This window comes from Impatiens glandulifera, chromosome 5 (assembly GCF_907164915.1).
Source record: "Impatiens glandulifera chromosome 5, dImpGla2.1, whole genome shotgun sequence".
NCBI classification, from domain to species: Eukaryota; Viridiplantae; Streptophyta; class Magnoliopsida; order Ericales; family Balsaminaceae; genus Impatiens; species Impatiens glandulifera.
In genome coordinates this window covers 26,990,777-27,007,558 of record NC_061866.1, presented here as the reverse complement: position 1 = coordinate 27,007,558, position 16,782 = coordinate 26,990,777, and positions in this window count along the sequence as shown.

Genomic DNA, 16,782 nt, shown 5'->3' with positions numbered 1-16,782 from the left:
TGCACCAGGGCAAGACAGAGACTGCCACATCAAAGTGTAAGAGGTAGGACGACGAACGGGGGGAGGGTACAACATGACATCTTTCGACCGCGCTAGAGGATTTTACCCGATGCGCTGAACATGCCAGATGTGCTTGTCATGCCGAACGTGCCAGACGGGCCGACAATATTTACTCTAACCACATTTCCCGTAACTGAGTACCAAGTCAACCGAATTGCTCGACCGTGATGACTGTATCGAACGTGTCGAATGTGCCGAACGTGTCAAACATGCTGACAATCTTTATTCCGATGCAATTCTTGTTGAATATGAGAATGTGCACATTCTTTAAAATGTGGACACAAGGGAGTTTGATTACCTAGCTTGATCATTACTATAAATTGCTTCATACGACACAAAAGTCATATCCTGATTAAATGACAAGGTAAAAAGTATATATAGATCTTAGTAACACAAACCCAAATTCAACAATCAAACTCAATAAATTTTACAGTGTCTTGGATCTTTTTGACTTGCATATTTTGACAGAATTGTTGTAACATACCACTAAAAGAGCATTTTGTTATGCAAATAACTAAAAACATCCATATTTAAAAACTGACTTTAAGGTACTCATACATGGTTGAATCAGCCGGTACAACTCTATTTTTGCCTCCAGCTTCAACAACCATATTACACAATAATATCATCTCTTCCATATTTGCAGAAACAAGACAAACAAAAAATACTAGGTTACCAATGAACGAAATCTGTATACTTTGATCTCGCAATAGTTGTTAAAGAAAGCCGACATTGTACCTGTTATAAAATACGAGAATATCTTTTAGGGTTTTACCTGGTCAACAGACGACTTCATCCAGACACTTTGAGAAAATTATTAAAATAAAATAAAAAGATGAACACTCTCTTACAGATCTAGTTAACCCGAATCTGCAAAAAAACAAAACAAAAACTCGACAGACGATTTGTAACAGAGAAATCGCAGATGTTTAACAACAAATCGCTACACACTTCAAGGATTCAATGTTGCATTAACATCATCCCAAAGACCACAAAGAACCTTCTACATCACCCCCATCAAATGCCATTTTTGCGAGAAGATTATTGCGGAGAAGATTCATGCTAGGGTTTCAAAAATCGATGAGAGAGAAAGTGAATAATAGGAGTGTACCATGAAAATTTTCTATGTATTTAAATTATTACTTCAGTGAAGCTAGTTTCACTTTTAGTAACAATGTAAATTAAAATGAAGAAATCACAAATGAGTGATTGATTAATGTAATACGTAGTGAAGAAAGCTTCACCAAGTAGTGCTTATTTCACTCCTATCAGTATTGTAAATATCTAGTGAAACAAGCCTCATCAGGTAGCGCTTGTTTCACTCCAATCAGCGTTGTAAATAACTATTGAAACAATACTCACCAGGTAGCGCTTGTTTCACTCATTTGAGTGTTGTAAATACCTAGTGAAGTAAGACTCATTAGATAACGCTAGTTTCATATTGTACGCGTTCATTTTCTGTTCCCTTCGATTTTCTGGCGCGTGTGCCCTTTTTTTTTAATTGATTGGCATACGCTCCTTTTCTTTTTCGAATTGAATTGTCCCGTACAGGTTTTAAATCGATACACTTGTAAATGTATCGATCTAATTGACTTGAGAGTCGCCACTTTAGTTTACTTCCCAAAGAAACTAAAGAAAGAAAAATCAGAGATTCATTTTAAGAGTTCGGTGTTTGGTTACGTATTAGGAAAGGGCCTACGACGCTATGTCCTATACGTCTGTCTTTACAGACAGTCTCTACTCCTAAGTAATTGGCCATACGATGTTTGAAAGATTATTACGTTTTCGTTCTGAGTTCAGAACTCTTTTGCTTGTGTGAGAAAATCTTAATCATTTGCAAGGGGATAGTCCTATTCATGAGGTGTTTGAAGAGGATAAAGCATTGAAAGGCATTGAAGAATTGAAAAGCATCGAAGAGCATATAGCAAAGTTCTCAGGAAAAACAAGAGTCACGATTCTAGAGGGAGGACATACAAGTGTGAACGACAAGGACAAAGTTTCGGGTTGAAGATTGGAAATATAATGCTCTTTGGACAAATGAGAGAAGATGATGAAATAACTCAAGGTCCCAAGTGTTTCCCATTTTTTAGAATTTTCAAAGTTAAGGAAAACTCTGAGTACAACTCATTAAAATAAGTTATTTTCAAAAATAATTCCCAAAATTCCCAAAATTCGTATGATAGTCAAAAATATTATTAGGAGCTCATAGGAATTGAGTTTGGAATTTTCGGAGTTATAGAACCCCCCAATATGACACTGCAAAGATAGAAATTTTTCCAAACGGGCCCTAAAAAATTCTGGGAAAATTTATTTTTTAAGAAAATAACATTTTTGAATTTTTGGGAAAATTTGAAAGTCGTTTGGATGTCCGAATCCTCATTTTAAAGTCGTTTGTAAAATTTAAGAAACAAACAGGACCTTAAGTTTATTTTATTTTTAGTTTATTTATTTATTTATTGAAAGTTTTAAATTAAAATAAAAAGAAAAGAAAGTTTAGAGGTCCAATTGAAAGGAGGGAAAGAGTTCAGGGACTACTTTAATTTCGAATTAAATAATTAATTCGAAATTAAAGTTGTTAGGCATATTTAAAAATAAAAGACGCCCGGGGGCTTCTTTGCAACTTCAACAGAAGTTGAGGGAAGAGGATATAACAGAAATACTCCCCGTCTCCGGCGACCCTCCGGCAATGGCGATTTCCGGCCAGATGATTTCCGGCGAACCTGCGTCTGAGATCGAAGATCGTTCTGAAGGCGAATCTTTCACTGGTCCGTCCATCCCGTCTGAGTTCCATCCTCTTCCTCTCAATAACAGCATTTCCTTGATCGGTTGTCCATCTCCCAGATGATAGAACATAACGATTATCGTTATCTACTTCCATTCCTAGCTGCTCCAAGCAACCATATTCTATTAGATTTCCAAATTCATGAAGATCATCATCTTGATAAGACTGGACCAATTTCAGTTTGATGTTGTTTTGTGGATCAATGATGATGCTAGAGGAGGAAGAAGATCCTCCATCCAAAGAATAAGATGGACATGTCTTTGCATTTCCGGAATCCATTTTTGACTCAGCAGAGTTAGACATTAAAGAATCGCAATCGTCCATGAAACTGTTGCTATCTATTACTGACTCTAATTCATCATCATCATTGTTAGCAGGGTAGTCATAGTTGAAGCTTCGATCCCCAAATTTATGCTTTGGTAAAGGCAAATCTAATTGTTCAGCTTGTAACTTCCTTTTCTTATTCAGCTCCATGATTGTTCTGTCAATTTCATAACTGGAAATCTGAAATTGATTTCGCTTGTCTACTCGCTGGAGAATTGAATTGAATTGAAATCTGAATATTAGTATCTTCTTCTTCTAGATCGCAATCGCCGTGACCATTCGCCTAACCACCTTAGGTTGGAGTCGCACCTAATTTTCCACAGCTGAAGAAGACGCTGCGGAATAACCAGAACACAGCACTTGCACCCCTTCCTCTTGGCAAACGCGGATTTCGCGATTTCAGCAGAATTCTTTGAATAGAATAGACTCTTGTCCTAACATAATTTGTCGTGACCCGTTTGATCACGATCTTGAACAGCTTTCTTGGGTAAGTGAATGTAATATCTTATATCCAGAATTGTGTAAGATGAGAATGGGTTGAAAAGAATAAGACAGAAAGTAAAGAAGATCTTGATAATAAAGAAGAAGAAAGAAGACGATATATTAGAAGAGATGAAAAGTATAATGTTCAAAGTCATATCCTTTACGGCCATTTTATCCTTTATTTATACTAATATGTATTTTGATTATTATTACAGGAATTATTATTATTAAAAGCCCAATTAGCTTCTTTAAAGGCCCATTTATCCTTTTGGCCTTTTAAGTGATATTAAATCTAAATGATCGTTTCTGTTTCTGAACAGGTGTCATTTACAGCTTCTAAATCGGTGATTCCCTTATTATTCTCCAAGATCTGAAGAGTTGCTGGACGGTCACGACATTCCCCTTCTCTTAAAGATCCCTTGTAGAACAGGGCTTACTTGCAGGAAATGGTTCACAAAAGTCTGAAAATTGAGATCTGAAGAACGTCCAATCTTCCCATGTCGAATCTTCTATAGGAGTATGTGTCCAGTGAACTAGGGCTTGAGCAACACTATGGCCTTTGTGTCTGATCATCCTCCTTTCTAATATATTTTCTGGTTGTAGTTTAATTTCTCCATCTTCTCCAACTAACGACAATGTTGTTTGTACAGCTTTAAGTGGTCCAATCTTAGCTCGAAAAAGGGAGACATGGAACACCGGATGAATCCTGCAATTTTCAGGTAATTTTAACTTGTAAGCTACTTGCCCTATTTTTTCCAAAACAAGAAAAGGTCCAAAAAACTTAGCAGATAGTTTGATGTTTCTTCGTGTAGCTGCTGTTGTTTGTCGGTATGGCTGGAGTTTTAGGAAAACCCAATCTCCCACTATAAATTGTCGATCTTGTCGATTCCGATCAGCATACTGCTTCATCCGGTTTTGGGCAATGGTTAGATTGTCCTTCATTATCTGGCATATTCGAGTTCTTTCGAGCATGAAGTCTTCTACTGCTCCTACAAAAGTTTTGGTCATTGTTCCCAATGGCAGTGGAAGTGGAGCTAATCCGTACAAAGTCTGGTATAGTGTTAGTTTTAATGACGTGTGGAAAGTGGTATTATACCACCACTCTGCTAAAGCCACCCATTTGCTCCATTGTTTTGGTTTGTAGCCGCTCATACACCTCAGGTAAGATTCTAAACATTGATTTACACGTTCAGTTTGTCCATCGGTTTCTGGATGATATGCTGTACTTAATAGAGATTTGATGCCAATAACCTTTAACAAATCCTTCCAAAAAAGACTGATAAATATAGGATCTCTATCTGTCACAATAGTTTGTGGTAGCCCATGTAACCTATAAATGTTTTCAACAAATAAATTTACAATTTGTGTTGCAGTATAAGGATGTTTTAGTTTGATAAAATGAGCATATTTTGTAAATCGATCTACCACAACTAACAATGTTGTAAAACCGTCTGATATTGGGAGTCCTTCAATAAAGTCCATGAATATGTGTAACCACGGTGTGTCTGGAATTGGTAATGGTTGTAATAGTCCTGCTTTCTTGGAACTTTCCTTTTTGAAACGTTGACAAATATCACAATTTTTAATTAGCTCTTGCACTTCTCGTTTAAGTCCTGACCAGAAAAAGTTTCCTTTTACCCTTTGATATGTAGCCTGTATGCCTGAGTGACCTCCTAAACTTGTGTTATGTAGAACATTTAGAATTTCTTCTCTTATATTTCCTTTACTGCCCACACATATTCTGTTTTTATACTTGATGATATTGCCCTCATTTTTGTATAATGAACATTGATCAGCTTGTGAAGCCAATAAAACTATGATTCTCTGTATTTCTTGGTCATCTTTGTAGGAATCCTCCACCTCTTTCTGCCAAGTTGACGTAACAGTGGATAACATAGATAATGAAGCCGATTCTCGTCTTGATAGGGCATCTGCAGCCAGGTTGGTTTTTCCCTGTTTATACATTATTGTGTAATTAAACCCAATTGTTTAGATAACCATCTTTTCTGTAAAACTGTAGTGATTTTTTGTTCCATTAGAAATTTCAAACTTTGATGATCCGTTCTAATAATAAAGTGTCGCCCATATAAGTAATGTCTCCACTTTGTAACTGCCATCAATACCGCTAGTAGTTCCTTTTCATAAGTAGAGAACCCTAAATGAGCCTTAGATAGGGCTTTGCTTAAATATACAATAGGTCGCCCCTTCTGCATTAGAACTGCCCCAATTCCATAGTAACACGCATCTGTTTCAACTTCTAAATCAATGTTGAAATCGGGTAATGCTAATACAGGAGTAGTAACGAGTGAATTTTTCAAATCTGTAAATGCTTTTTCTGCATCCTCTGACCATTTAAACATCCCTTTCTTCAAAAGCCTGTGTAGAGGTTTGCTAATAACACCAAAGTTACATACAAACTGCCTATAGTATCCAGCTAGCCCTAGGAATCCTCTTAGAGCCTTTATATTTTTTGGAACTGGCCACTCTTGTATGCAACTGATCTTTTGTGGATCGACCTCAACACCTTGACCACTAACAAAATGTCCTAGATATTCCAACTTCTTTAATATAAAAGAACATTTGGACAGTTTAACGAATAAACTATTGGCCTGCAAAATTTTCAACACTTCTTCAAGATGGGATAAATGTAATTCTAAAGTAGTACTGTAAATGAGAATATCATCAAAAAACTAATACTCCCTTTCTTAGCCATTTTCGAAAATTTCGTTCATGAGTGCTTGAAAAGTTGCAGGTGCATTAGATAATCCAAAAGGCATAACTCGGAATTCATACAACCCTGAATGCGTCCTGAAAGTAGTTTTATGTACATCCTCCTCGCGAACTCGTATCTGATGGTAACCTGCCCGTAGATCCAGCTTTGTGAAAATTGTTGCTCCATGTAGTTTATCCAGCAACTCATCTATTGCAGGTATTGGATACTTGTCTTTAATTGTTATTTCATTCAATTGTCTATAATCCACACAAAACCTCCAAGTTCCATCTTTCTTTTTGACCAGGATCACCGGAGAGGCAAACGAACTTGTGCCGTTTCTTATAAATCTGCGGTCTTCATTTCAGCTACTAATGATTCAATTTCACTTTTCTGAACAAAAGGATAACGGTAAGGTCTTTGATTAGGTGGATCCGAACCAGATTTGAGATTGATGGCGTGGTCTGTTATTCGTACAGGTGGAAGATTTTTTGGAATTTCAAAAACCGTCTTATATTTGTTGATCAACCTCTGGATATTTATATCAGGTATTTCTTCTGCCTGTATTATTTTATATTGGCCCAATTTCTCTGTATCTTTAACTTCCATATGATATATCTGACCTATAAAGCATCCCAATCCTTTCTTGATATTCTTGCTAATTGTTTCTCCGCTCATCAGTTTAAAAGTACTTTTTTCTTTAGTCCCGTATAAACATATTTTTGATCCGTTGAGTCTGGCTTTTATACATCTTTCCGAATAATTCAGACTTACTGGTCCAAACATTGTTATCCATTCGACTCCTAAAATCATATCACAACCTACGAGCTTGATTGTCCTTACGTTAAATACGAACTCATATTCTTGCATTCGCCATTTAAGATTTGGGAGAATGTGTCGGCTGTACAGAACTCCCCCCTGCAATTGTTACCGTTAGTGGATTATCTTCTATAAGTTCACATCCCAATTGTCGAGCGGTCCCTTCATCAATAAAGGACAGAGTACTGCCACTGTCGATTAGTATTGTTACTTTTCTCTTCTTGATTTGTCCCACGATCTTTAGAGTAGAGTTACTTGCAGTACCGTTTATGGTTTGAACAGACAGTTCTCCTCCATCCCCCATTGTATCATCATCTGCTACTTCTTCCAATCTTAGTTTTTCTTCCAACTCATCATCTAATTCAATCATGAACAATTGTCGATTTGCACATATATGACCTTTAGTATATTTTTCATCACATTTAAAACAAAGCCCTTTCTGTTTCTTTTCTTGTATCGATGCCCAGTTTACAGATCGAGCATGTTGTTCTGAACTTGAGGTTATTCCCTTATCCTTAGTGGTATTCGTCCATGCTGGTTTTGGATGATTCGTCTTTATGGTATCTCCCGCAGTTCTACTCGGCTGTTGAACAATCTTTGGTAATGGAGCTAAGAATTCATCTTTAGCATTTGCTAGTCGAATTGCTTTGTCTAATGTTTCAGGTTCCAGCAGTTTCAATGCCTCTTTTAATTCATCACGCAAACCACCCAAGAAACTTTGAATATAATATCCTTCACTTTGAGGAACATTCTTGGAAATGACCAATGATCGTAACTCTCTCCACTGGTCAATGTAATCAGTTAGTGTCCCGGTTTGTCTTAGTTGATGAAATTCAATGATAACATTTTGGTGGCCCACTTCTTGAAATGCTAGCAGAACTTCATTAGTAAATTCATTCCACGATTGAATCGTATGATCTACTAAGTAATCTGTGATCCAAATATCAGCTCGTCCCGTAAAAAAAATATATAGCATAATTCACTTTTTTGTAATCCTCCATTATGAAATTTCCGAAGAATTGGTTTGCCTTCGTACCCAACCCTTTGGATTTGTTCCATCAAACTTATCAAGATCGATTCTTGGATTTCTTAATGATAAATTCCCTATTGATTGTAACCCCATCCCTTTTGTTGTATGTGGATCGTATGTTTTAACATAATTATTGTCTGACAGGTTTCCATTCGGTCATCGGAAGATGCCGTCTCCTAGAGGTGTGTCTTTCCTTCTTGCGTTTGAAGAATTGGTCCCTTTTGCTCTTTCATCCGGTTGATTGGTAGATTTTGGTATTGATTCACAATTTGCTTTTAAATTCTCCAAAAACTGTGATTGCATTGTTTCCAGTCGTCTAGTCGCATCTTGTTGTTGTCTTGCGATTTCTTGTTGGTGTCTTGCGGATTCTTGTTGCATGAACTCAAACTGTTTCGCGTTCTCTTGTTGTAGTAAAGTGAATTGAGAAATAATCTTTGATTCTGTTGTTTTTTGCTGTTCTTGAATTACTTGATATATCTCTTGGAACTTTGTTTGTGAAGGTTGCCTCTATATTGTTAATTCGCTCGCCTAATCTTTGAAAAATTTCTTCTGTAGCTTGTGATCTCGTCATATTAACAGCGGAAGTATTGCCGAGGATAGATGGCTCTGATACCAATTGTCGTGACCCGTTTGATCACGATCTTGAACAGCTTTCTTGGGTAAGTGAATGTAATATCTTATATCCAGAATTGTGTAAGATGAGAATGGGTTGAAAAGAATAAGACAGAAAGTAAAGAAGATCTTGATAATAAAGAAGAAGAAAGAAGACGATATATTAGAAGAGATGAAAAGTATAATGTTCAAAGTCATATCTTTTACAGCCATTCTATCCTTTATTTATACTAATATGTATTTTGATTATTATTACAAGAATTATTATTATTAAAACCCCAATTAGCTTCTTTAAAGGCCCATTTATCCTTTGGCCTTTTAAGTGATATTAAATCTAAATGACCGTTTCTGTTTCTGAACAGGTGTCATTTACAGCTTCTAAATCGGTGATTCCCTTATTATTCTCCAAGATCTGAAGAGTTGCTGGACGGTCACGACATAATTCCTAACTAATCTTAATCGAACGTCTATCAGCCAAGATTTAACAAACAGAGCACATAAATTTCAGCATATGACAGTTTATGAATTCATCAAATGAGCTTTAAACGGATCTTCAATAAACAAAATGGCATCGGTGTACAGAACCGATGCCTCAATCACAACATAATGATCTACATTGGACAGGCAGTTACTTGAAGTGAAGAAATCGACAAAACGGATGAAGAATCGGAGCTCTCCTGGATCTTCCGCGTGAATGCTCCTTCTAGTTCTGCTGTCGTGCTGTATTCGTTTCCTTTGACCAAAACCGAAAATGGAGCTCTTCTCCCTCTGGACGGAATCGGAACTGCTTCTTCCCCGCGTTCGAATCGTTCTCTGGAACTGGAACTGATCCTTCTTTTTTTCTCCCTTTCTCTTCAAAATCAGCCCCTTTTCACTTCTCCCCCCAAAACTGCCAAAAAAGAAAAACTGCCACCCAAAAAAAACTGCCGGCTCTCTTTCTTCTTTTGCACATGGATCTATTTGGAATTTTTGTAAAAATTCAAGGGCACGCTCGGAATAAATAAAATATATATATATATATATATAAATATATATTTTTTTTTTCGTTTTTCCTTTTTCAGCTTTTCCTTTCTTTGCACCTTCACACTAAATGAATCACCCCGATCGCATCATGGATTCAATGGCTTTGAAATTTTTATGACAAACTCCCAACATAATAGGGATGAAGCTCCTTTTTGAATCAGCTCAAATGGTCATTCGTATATCAAGTTATGAATTTTCAAAGTCTTCAACTATTTATCCTTTCTGTTACTTGTACCAGCTTCACTACGGGCGATCTGGGATTAGTTATGAAACGAACTGGGAAAATTACTTGATATTATTGGAGAGCTGATTCAAGGAGATTTCCAACAGTAGCTCATACATTCGAAATGGATCATTGGTTCAAAAGTTATGATGATTAGAAGTGTGGCATAGTTTCAACTAGCTCCCAGGATTTGAATCGGTAGTACTGCTTCCCTTGTACAGATCGAATGACGGCCTTAACCTTCAAATCACGGTTTGGGGATGGCACCATTGGAAATATATGCGAGTTATCTTTCCAATCCAACTTGAATTATTCAAAACCATCAAACACAGATCAAGTTACGAATTTTTAAGGGCAAGGGTGTTTGATTTAAACCTCTTAGGAACACCTTCCACTCATGAACGGATTTCGTCTGGATATACGGCACCAATGGGAGATTGGGCTACACCATATGAAAGAGGACTAATTTCTCTTTTCAAAACATCCAAGATCATTTCATTTAATCCAGTATTGAAGCCGGAATGAATTTATGAAGTCTAGGGTTCCAATGGAAGCTCAATGAGGACTTCAAACTTAAGGATTCTTGATTCTCTTTTCCAATAATCCCCTTTTCAAATAACCCACTTTTCAAATAATCCGGTTTTCCCACTTTAGAAGACCAATCTACTCTTTTCCACTTCTGCTTGACACGTGCTTGATCCCTCTTTGACCAAGGTTGACTTGTCGGTTGGCAGGTTGACTCGGGTTGACCCGTTCTCTTGTTTTCCCACATTTTGAGCATTTTCTGCACAAATTTTCAAACAGTAATATTATACTCAAAATTCAAGATTTTTAAAAAGTACAACATGAACATGTCACGGGTTGGGAAAATAGAGTCGTTATGAAATTCGACCTTTAGATCGTTATCTTTTAAACTTTTCTGGGTCGGTTTTCCACGAGGTGTTTCTATTTTTGTTTTCCCAGTTCAATAAACAAATATGAGTATTATTTCGGGCCGGGTTTTTTATTAGGTATCTAGGGTGTAAAAATGGGGTGTCTACACATATTTGTTTTATTCTCTTACTTACTGGGTTTATATGAAGATATAAATGATTTTACATGAACTTTTAAATATTTTTACATGAATGTCTTAGTGGTTTTACATGAACTGTTTATATATATTTAATATATAATTATTTAAAATATAAAATAATTAAAATTGATAAAGTATTAAATAAATAAGAGAAATTATTTATTTATCTTTTATTAATTAGGTTAAATATAATAACTAATTCCTATAATTTCTCAATTTAGTTGTTTCTCTATTACTATTATAAATAGATAAACTATTGTAAAGATTACTCATTCAATCAATAATATTATTTCAATTTTTTTTCTTCAAGAACTCAATTAAATAGTTCTTCTTTATTTTATCAATTTTAGAAATCAAACTTGGCATCAAAGCTTATAAGGGAAAACTTCCGAAAACGATTTCAATGGAAGAACAATATCACTTCTCAGTTCTACCAATAATATTTGGAAGCGTAAAGCTTGACAAACATAACTATATCTATTGGAAATCACAAGTTACTCCAATCATGATAGGTTATGATTTTATGGATATAGTAGAAAAAAATCTTGAAACTCCTCCCAAATTTCTTCAAAAAACAAATGGTCAAAATAATACAATTCAAATCAAGAATCCAAAGTTTAAACATTGGCGTATCCAAGATAAAATGGTACTTGCATGGCTCTTTTCAATATTAACCAACGAGATTCGTCAACAAGTTTCAAAATCATCTTCGGCACAAGAACTTTGGAAAACCCTAGAGAAATTCTATGTTTCTCAATCAAAGAGCCAACTATTTCAGTTACGGAGTCAACTCCTAAACGCACACAAAGGTAGTGACTCTCTCCTTAACTTCATTCAACACATTAAAAACCTGTTAGATGAACTTATCGCTGCCGGACAATATGTTTCTGATCAAGATATGCAACTAACTCTACTCAACGGGTTTGGAGACGAGTTCGAGCCGGTGATATGTGCTCTAACTTCTAGACAAGAACTATCGTTCAATGAAATGACAGACATCCTTCTAAATCATGAACAACAACTCATATTCAAGAAAAGAAAATTCCATTATGAAAATATTTCGCGCTCAAACGTTTCTGCGAATGTTGCTTATATTTATGGGCATGGAGGCGGAAGGAACCAAAAACAGAACCGAGACAATAATCGTCCGCAATGTAATTTTTGTCATAAAATTGGTCATCGCTCCGAAAGTTGTTTTTATAATCCATTTTGTCAAATATGTAATGTACAAGGACATAGTTCTCTTGAGTGCCCTCATTTTAATCCTTCTACAAATTCTACGACAATGTTAGTTACATCGTCTACTATTGTAGATCCCACTTGGTGTCCAGATTCAGGTGCTACCGACCATATTACTTCTGATCTTAATAATCTACACGTACATGCTCCTTATACAAGTACTCAAACTATCAAAGTCGGAAATGGTATGCCTCTAAATATTTATAATATTGGTACCACTAAAATTTTAAATTAACAAAAATCTCCCTACTTACGTAATATCTTACACGTTCCAGATATTACTAAAAATCTGATGAGTGTCGCGAGATTTTCATCAGATAATAACGTATTTTTCGAATTCCACCCAAATGTTTGTCTTATTAAAGACCGAGATACGAAGATAGTGCTTCTTAAAAGATTATTTGAGGACGGACTTTATTGCATTGAACCTACTGAAAGTTCGTTTTCAACATGTTCTAATAAACAAGTATTTATTGGTATTCGATCTCCGACTCAAATTTGGCATTCACGACTTCGACATCCTTCTAGCGCTACTACATCTTTAGTTATATCACAATTTAAATTACCAGTTTCAGGTAGTAATACTATTTCTTTTTGTAGATCATGTCAATATGGTAAAGCACATAAACTACCTTTTTCGGATTTAAAATCTACATTTATGGCTCTTTTGGACCTAATTCATTTGGATGTTTGGGGACCTGCTCCTGAATTTTCGTCTACTAGTTGTCGTTTTTTTGTACATTTTGTGGATGATTTTAGCAAATTCAAATGGATATATTCGTTAAAGAAAAAGTCGGATGTTTTGAATACGTTTATCAACTTTCTTCGACTTGTTGAAAATTTATTTAGTCGTAAAATCAAAATATTGCAAACTAATTGGGGAGGAGAATATAGAAATTTCAAATTATTAACGGATAATCATGGTATTTTACATCGTTTATCTTTCCAACATACTAGTGAGCAAAATGGTATTTCTGAACGAAAAAATCGTCATATTACGGAAACTGGTCTCACTTTATTGACTCATGCATCTATGCCACTACATTATTGGAGTGAAGCTTTTGAAACAACCACATATCTTAACAATTGTCTTCCTACTCCGACATTACATCAACGTTTACCATTCGAGACTATATTTAACTCTTCTCCTAACTATGGTTTTTTGATGACATTTGGGTGTTCTTGTTATCCACTCACACGACCGTAAAATCAACACAAACTCGATTTTCATACTACTGAATCTAGTTTCCTTGGTTATAACTCATCTCATAAAGGTTATAAGTGTCTTCACATTCCGTCTAGACGAATATTTATCTCTCGACATGTCACTTTTGACGAACTCACTTTTCCTTTCAAAAGTAAGGACCTTGTGCACTTGTCTAAACCATAATAAGATAATGAGACATCTCTTCCAGCAACTATACTTAATTCATCAATACCACCTCTATTATCTCATATCACTTCACCGTCTCCATCATCACCCTCTTCGACCTCCACAACATCACCAAACACTATATTATCTTCTTCTACTACTATTACCGTTCCTTCAACACAACCAATTATCACAACACTTAATGCGCATAAATCTTCTACTCATCAGATGATCACACGTAATAAAGAACAATCTATGTCCTCATCAGCTCTCACTACTACTTGTTTCGCTACTACACCTACATATTTTACCAAAGCTAATAAAGATCTGCAATGGCGTCTTGCCATGACAAATGAAGATAACACTCTTATTTAGAATAAACAATGATCTCTTATTCCTCGTACACCATCTCATAATATTGTTGGATGTAAATGGGTTTTCAAACTCAAGCATAAAGTTGACGGGTCTATTAATCGACATAAAGCATGTCTCGTGGCTAAAGGATTCAATCAACAACAATGTATTGATTATGAAGAGACATTCAGTCATGTGGCAAAACCCACTACTATTCGTGTTATTCTTTCTTTGGCCATATCTTATTAATGATTCATTCATCAACTTGATATTAGCAATGCATTTCTTCATGGGTCTCTACAAGAAGAAGTTTATATGGCACAACCACCCGAATTTGTCCATCTAGATTTTCCTAATCATATATGCAAACTTCATAAAGAAATATACGGTCTTAAACAGTCTCCTCGTGCCTAGTATTCTACTCTCCGAACTGCTTTACTATCTTTTGATTTCAAAGAATCGAAATCTGACACGACTCTTTTCACGTATCATGCACCTCAAATAACATCATACTTTTTAGTATATGTGGACGATATTATTCTCATAGCCAACTCTAAATCGTTTCTAACAAAAATTATATTTCAATTAAATAAATTATTCCCTGTTAAAGATTTAGGTCAATTACATTAATTTCTTAGATTGGAAGTCACTCGTACTAAAGATGGCTTATTTCTTTCTCAATCCAAGTATATTGACGATATTCTCACTCGGGCTGATATGCTTAAAGCAAAGCCATTACACACTCCCGTCTCTGCTGGCTCATCTCTTTCTAAACATGATGGTGATCCTTTATCTGATCCATTTCTCTATCGTAGTATAATAGGGTCTCTACAATTTCTTACACTAACTCGTCATGAGTTAGCCTTTGTTGTCAACCGAGCTTGTCAATTCATGCAAACTCCTACATCTTCTCATTGGGGAGCGGTTCAACGCATTCTTCGATATCTTCTTCATACTCCTCGTCATGGGATCTTTCTTTGTCCAAATTCACAATTCACTCTTGCTGCCTACTCTGATGCTGACTGAGCAGGATGTTTCGATGATCGTTGTTCAACAAATGGATTTTGTATTTTTCTAGGTGACAACCTCATTTCTTGGAATTCTAAGAAATAACAAGTAGTTGCTCGCTCTAGTATTGAATCTGAATACCGTGCTCTTGCATATACAACTGCTGATCTTTGTTGGATTCAATCTCTACTTAGTGAACTTCGAGTTTCACTTTTTTCTTCCCCAGTTATATGGTGTGATAATATTGGTGTCGCATTCTTATCAGCAAACCCGGTATTTCATGCTCGCACAAAACATATTGAAATTGATTTTCACTTTGTTCGAGAAAAAGTTGCTCATAAACAACTACTCATCCAGTACATTCTTACTGAAGATCAAGTGGCTGATATCTTCATCAAAGGTCTTTCTTCTCATCGATATTCTCTTTTACGTAGCAAGCTCACGGTTTGTGCCTCACCTTTTCGTTTGAAGGGGGATGATAAAGTATTAAATAAATAAGAGAAATTATTTATTTATCTCCTATTAATTAGGTTAAATATAATAACTAATTCTTATAATTTCTCAATTTAGTTATTTCTCTATTACTATTATAAATAGATAAACTATTGTAAAGATTACTCATTCAATCAATAATATTATTTCAATCTTTCTCTTCAAAAACTCAATCAAATAGTTCTTGTTTATTTTATCAATTTTAGAAATCAAACTAAAATAAATTCATTTAAATATTTTACAAATAAATTTTAAAATATTTTGTTTTACAAATTTATTTAGATATCTTACACAAATTTTTTAAATATGTTATTATATATATATATAAATATATCTTTAATATATAACTATATAAATTATAAATAATTATAACAAATTCAATTAAAAATCTTACAAATAAATTTCAAAATATGTTATTATATATTTATATATATTTAATATATAATTATATAAATTATGAAATAATTTATACAAATTAGGGTTGCAAATGAGCCGAATCGAGCTCGAATTTGCTTGAGCTCGAGCTCGACTTGATTTAGTATTTATTAGCTCGACTCGAACTCGAGTTCGAACGGATTTATAAATTTGAGCTCGAGCTCGAATCGACTATTTACCTATAAGCTCGGCTCGACTCAAAAAGCTCGAACTCAAGCTCGAACTCAAACCAAATTTATTTTCAAAATTAAAAATCAAACTTTCATACCTATTCAACATTTAAAACATAATATTTTAAAATGAAAATATGAAACGATCATAACTATTTAAAATTCCAAAAACATGATAATCCAAAAAGCATCAAACCATAATTGTTAATCAAAATTCTAAATATAAAATTACAAAATAAGAGTACAAAATTATATAAATTGTTTGAACATTCAATATATTAATATTTTTTAAGTCACGTTCTTCGAGCATAGCACAATTACCTGTATTTAATAATATAAAATGTTTAAACTTAAAAATAATTAATATAAAAAAAATACATGTTAAAACAAATAACTAAAATTTAACTTATTTTAAGAGTAGATACAACCAAAACAAATTCAACATATTTTCTATTAAATATTATTATATATATTTAATTATTTAAGTACAAATATAATAAGAATTTATTAACTTATTTATAGCAAGAATTTATTAATTTATTTATATATTATAATATATTATTAATCTTGTAAA